The 6,000-nt window shown below is 37.4% G+C and overlaps 1 protein-coding gene and 1 pseudogene across 1 annotated transcript in view; both read right to left on the reverse strand.

Moving 5' to 3' along the window:
• LOC106793347 overlaps positions 1 to 6,000 on the reverse strand; it is an 82,830-nt gene that overhangs the window by 25,318 nt on the left and 51,512 nt on the right. The window lies entirely within an intron of this gene.
• On the reverse strand, positions 785 to 2,358 carry LOC106793348 (annotated as a pseudogene).

The raw sequence follows: 6,000 nt of genomic DNA on the forward strand, positions 1-6,000 counted from the left end.
TATTAACCACAATTTTCTCTCTCGCGAAACGCAACCCTTGGAGAAGAATGTTCCGACGATTATTATTCTCGGAGGAAATAAATWTTATATAAAGAGAGAAAATTTTGGCGTACAAAAATATAACAAAAATATTGTTTAAATTCGAAATTTGAGCGTTCTTGACTTTCAATACAACTATTATAATATATTAACATACATATACAATACAACCATTATAATTTATTAATATACATTATTTATATATATATATATATATATAATATATAAATAATTATATATAATATACGTATATTAATATATGAGAAATTCAAGATTGAAATAAGAAAATAGAAGAAAACACGTCGATCACGTGGTTTCGTCTTAGCGACGACTTAATTCTAAATTGAAGTGTTCTCAACTTTCAATATAGCTATTGTTAATATATGTGAAATTTGAGATTAAAATAAGWAAATAGAAGAGAACACTTTGTTCACGCCCTTTAGCGTACGTGGTCGTAAACACGTCGATCGCGTGATCTGTTGCTACCTGCGATAGTGCGCAACAAGGATTTGAACGAAAATAAGATTTTAAGAAATACGCAAGAAGCAAAAACTAACAGAAGAAGAGTAGCTTTCAGAGAAACACAAAAGGAATATTATTAGTATCGTTCTACAAAAGACTTTCACGTCTTAGTGACAAATAAATTCTAAATTTAGATAAACACCATTAATCCTAACCTAAAGTTATTAGAAAATAAAATATAAAATATAAGATATAAAATATAAAATATAAATTATAAACCACATATGTCGAATTTCGTTTGTATTAATAATATAACAAATTTAATAACGTTAGGACGTAACACCTCCTCCCTTTAAGAGAAGCGCGTAGGAATCCATTTCCTAGTGCTTCGTAAAATGCGAAACTTCCAAAGGGCTTTGTTGTCCGTGTGATACCGCAATTGTTCACCAAATGATTCCCTGGTTTGTAGGCCGCTTGTAGCTCTGGTAGGTTGACCGGTATTGGCCATACTACTTGTCGTTTCAAACTGCTCCGTGGTGACTTCACGATGTTTGGTTTCCTCCGCTAACTCTTATAAAACGTACAGCTAAACCAAAATCAGCATTTGCGCATTTACCATTCCTTTTAACTAAAATATTTCTGTTTTTGATATCTCTATGAGCTATGGCTGGTTTTCTACGAGTTCCAAAAATTTCTGTATGCAAGTGAGCAACGCAAGAGGCAATGGAAAGACAAAATAGCCAATAGACTTGCATGGTCAAGTACAGTGGTTTGTAAATAATCATGTATAGATCCTCTTTCATGGTAATCCGTAATTAATAACATTTGAGTCCAGGATCCTGTTCCTTTGATATCAGCGGCAATGAAGCCTAAGATATTATCATGTCTCATTAGAACGGTCTGGTAGATTTCAGTTTCAGGACACTATGATGCTTCTTCCAGAGAAAAAAAAAAACTTTTACTGCCACTTTTCTCCTCTCCATTGTGCTAGCCATACTTCGCTGTATCTACCTATTCCAACGCATAGAGATAAAGCCAACTGGTTAGCTATAGTTCTTTGTACTAAAAGAGATAGTCCAGAGTCTGATGCACTACTCCGATCAATGAAATCTCTAAGTGTTCCTTGAGAAGATATTAAACATGGACCTCTTTCTTTTCTTCTATATCTATATCTATGATATATTATCACTATTGCTTATGGAAATAATCATTAAGCATACAGATAACGAAGCAGCTAATATGATTATTGATGTTCCAGAGACAATAGCTATTGGATCTGGTGTTGCTGTAGGACGAGGCTTGTACTCTGGAAATAACTCCTTGTAACACAGAGCCGTCTGTTGCAACAAATTATGATTTTTCCTTCTAGATGTGGAACAAGGTAGCCTTTTGCATTACAAGAAACCCTCTTCATCCGGTGGCAACATCCAAAGGACCATTCTGGAACATATTCTCTAATCTCAGCATCCCAAATTTTCTCTACAGCGCTACAACAATGTCCACCGGGTCTTCCTTCGCAAGTACCGTTTTGTCGGTCTTCTGGACAGTGTCCTTCACAGATGCGAGTTGTTCCCAATACACCAATAAATCTCGCGATAAACACTCCTAAGCCTAGGCATAGGCCGTATTTACATCCGCGCTGACCAAGGGTAGCGGAGAGCTCAGCCATTTTCTACACTCGAGAGCACATACTTCACTCTCACTGTACCCATATTCCGTCGGTATCTGTATATTCTTTTAGTTCGGATAAAACCTGGGCAATATTGGCTTGTGATGCTAAACGTATCATAACATCCAATTTTCCAAGTTTAACATAAATTGGATCATTATATTTGACAAAGAAGACTTTCATTTCGTGTTTCGACATATCTGGTCTTTACAAAAAATTTTATGACATTTTTTTTTATACGAAAGGAAATTTACATGAATACATATATATATATATATGTGTAATAGTTTATCAAAAAAAAAAAAAAATGTTCTAATTTTTATTTCTAGTTAATTTTACTTTGTCCCGATGGACAATTTTACTTCTATTTTTATAACTAATTTTGATGTTATTTCTAGGCAGAATCTGTAGAATCTGGTGGGGGCCAGTGTATTGGTTTCCTAATTTCGATGTTGGCTGTTTCAACAGATAAATGTTATCGCCAACTTCAAGTTTTTGACCGCGAGCATTTCGATCGTAATAAAATTTCGATTTTATTTTTGCACCCACCAGGTTCCGTCTTGCTATCCCCTGAGCTGTTCTGATTTTGCGAATTAAGTCTAAATAGTATTCTAAGTAGTATCCTCTCGAGCAGAATCCGTTAAATCCCTCCTCCGACTTGAGCATCTGAATACGGAAGAGGCAGATTCAGTTTCGAAATTAATAGCTGCTAACGCCGATATTTTTCATTTACCTGACGAACCTTTGGGAAGCACCGACATTTTGAAACACAGAATAGTTACTGATGATAATATTCCAGTACACACTAAGCAGTATAGATTCCTACAGGTTCATAAAGAAGAGGTTAGGAAACAGACGTCAGAATTATTAAAGGACGAGATAATTCGTCCGTCTCTTTCGCCATATAATGCACCGATTTGGATTGTTCCTAAAAAGGCGGATTCCAAAGGAAATCCGAAATGGCGGATGGTGATCGACTATCGGAAACTTAACGAAAAAACGGTAGGGGACGCGTATCCTATACCGAATATAACGGAAATCTTGGACCAACTCGGCGCGGCAAAATATTTCTCGACCTTCGACCTGAAATCTGGATTTTACCAAATTGAAATGCACCCGGATTACCGCGACAAGACAGCGTTCTCGACCCCGTACGGTCACTTCGAATTTTGCAGAATGCCATTTGGCCTGAAAAACGCGCCAGCAACCTTCCAACGGTTGATGGATCATGTCTTGACCGGTTTGCAGGGCGAGGAAATGTTTGTATATCTGGATAATGTTGTCCTTTACGCAAGATCACTTGGCGAGCATGAGGCGAAATTTAGTAAACTCGCGCAACGTCTGCGTAAAGCTAACCTAAAATTGCAACCCGATAAGTGCGAATTTTTGTGTCGGGAAGTAATTTATCTGGGACATATCATTGGGGAAAATGGCGTAAAACCCGACCCAAAGAAATTGGAAGCAGTTAGGGAGTTTTCTCGTCCGATTAATGCTAAATCTGTCCGACAATTTTTGGGTCTGAAAGGATACTATAGAAGGTTTATCCCTGCCTTTTCTAAAGTTGCAAAATCTCTGTCCGATCTGTTAAAAAAGGATGCTTCATTTTGTTGGGGAAATACCCAAGAAAACGCGTTTTGCTCGCTCCGTGACGCCTTGTGCAAGGAACCTATACTACAGTTCCCGAAATTTGCCTTGCCATTTAACGTAACAAGGGACGCATCCGGTTATGCGATTGGCGCCGTCTTGAGTCAGGGTCCTGTAGAGAAGGACCTACCCGTTTCTTACTGCTCGCGAATTTTAACCAAAGCAGAGAAAAACTACTCCACAATTGAGAGGGAATTTTTGGCCATAGTTTACGCAACGAATTATTTTAGGCCATATTTATAGAAATTTCACTTTGGTTACCTATCACAAGTCATTAGTTTGGTTGAAATCAATCAAAGACCCCTCTTCAAGACTTTTTAAGTGGAGCCTAAAATTAGAAGACTATTCGTTTAAAATCATGTATAAACCCGGAACTGCTAATGCAAACGCGGATGCCCTTTCACGATATCCGATCAAGACGAAAGTCGTGCTCCCTGTGTATGCGGATGATTCGGGAGATAGCTCAATCTAATTCTATACCAGACGCACAACGACAGACGACGGGGACAATCATCTTGGCAGAACATTTGATACAATTGCAATGATGACAGAAGACAAAGACTCTGACGTTGGGGAAACAGTGACTTAACGGAATGCGATGGCTCATTCTCCCCATACACGCCGAAAAGAAATAATTCGAACTTGGGATTGTTAACGGGAAATTTAGTAGAAACTAGGGATTCCTTGAATTTGAGGTGTGATAATGTAGTTGTATTTATAGATTTAGACGGTGCACCCTGCGACAGGGGCGCCGAACTCTTAGACCAAACAGGACAATTTCCGAAAAAAAGGAATTTGGTGTTAGCTACGAGACAATAAAGCTTAGAAGATAGACATGGTAAAGTAAGTAATTCGCTTGGAATTGCTCAAGTCTATTAAAAAGAATCATGTTGTTGAACTATATATATCTTGGATTGCTCGATGGGAATCTAGTATATTGTGGTGGTAAATAGGTCGACGAGTATGCTGTTGAGGGTGTTGAGGAAGGAAAAGTTCCGGATCTTGCACTCGTAGAACTCTGATAGTTGGGACTGGACCCAGTTGTACTTTCGAAAGGAGGGAAAGTTGAAGAACCCGGGCCATAGGATGGTCGTGAATTAAATGTAGGAGAATTACCATAATTGTTTTGGGGTATGTAAGTGGAGGATGGACGTAAACTGCTTGGTGAACAATAAAATGTATTTGTTGTTGATAAGAAGTATGTGAAGTTGTGTCACTTTCAGAAGATAAGGAAAATGATAGTACATTGGATGGTGTGTATAAGGATGATGGTCCTTGATAAGGATAATTGGTCACTTCGATGTGGCTCAAAGAAAAAGACGATTCTTGTTGTTGTTGTTATACATGGTTATTGGTTGCCGGTTGGAAAGGTCGAGGCTTTTCCGGAGGTCTTTGTGTGCTATACGGTGGCAGGTAACCATTGGCCGATTTTTGTCGTACTGAAAAAATATACCACCAGTCTCTTCGGAGGCGTGGGTTCGTATCCCACCGCTGCCACCAGTTTTTGCCTTCCTGTTACGTCCCAGAAGGGGGATTGCACAGGAGCTATTACAAATTCGAAAATAGAGATAGAAAAAGAAGTTTATTCTTAACTTATAACAAATTTCGAATCTTAGTATCTAATCTCGGTAACAAAAGCTTAAAGATAATAACAAATTTCGGATCTTAGTAACAAAAAGTGGGATACTTACAATCAATAACAAATGAAGAAAAATTATAATTAGTAACAAATTTCKGAATCTTAGTATTGAATGTTGAATCACAATTACTAGCAAAAATCAGAGATTTAGTATCTAATGCGAACTATTCAAATTATGTGTAATATACTCAATTTTATGCGAACACTGAACACTGCACTGTCGAATTTAAGCTGTAGCCTATATATAGGGAAAAACGCAACCCCACTACGCAGAGTCCCATTCGCAATAGTGGGAGTACCTCCCACTTACGTCAAATGCTTTATTAACCACAATTTTCTCTCCCGCGAAACGCAACCCTTGGAGAAGAATGTTCCGACGATTATTATTCTCGGAGGAAATAAATATTATATAAAGAGAGAAAATTTTGGCGTACAAAAATATAACAAAAATATTGTTTAAATTCGAAATTTGAGCGTTCTCGACTTTCAATACAACTATTATAATATATTAACATACATATACAATACAACCATTATAATTTATTAA

Source organism: Polistes canadensis, unplaced genomic scaffold (assembly GCF_001313835.1).
Source record: "Polistes canadensis isolate GaletaPanama2010 unplaced genomic scaffold, ASM131383v1 scaffold_13, whole genome shotgun sequence".
NCBI classification, from domain to species: domain Eukaryota; kingdom Metazoa; phylum Arthropoda; class Insecta; order Hymenoptera; family Vespidae; genus Polistes; species Polistes canadensis.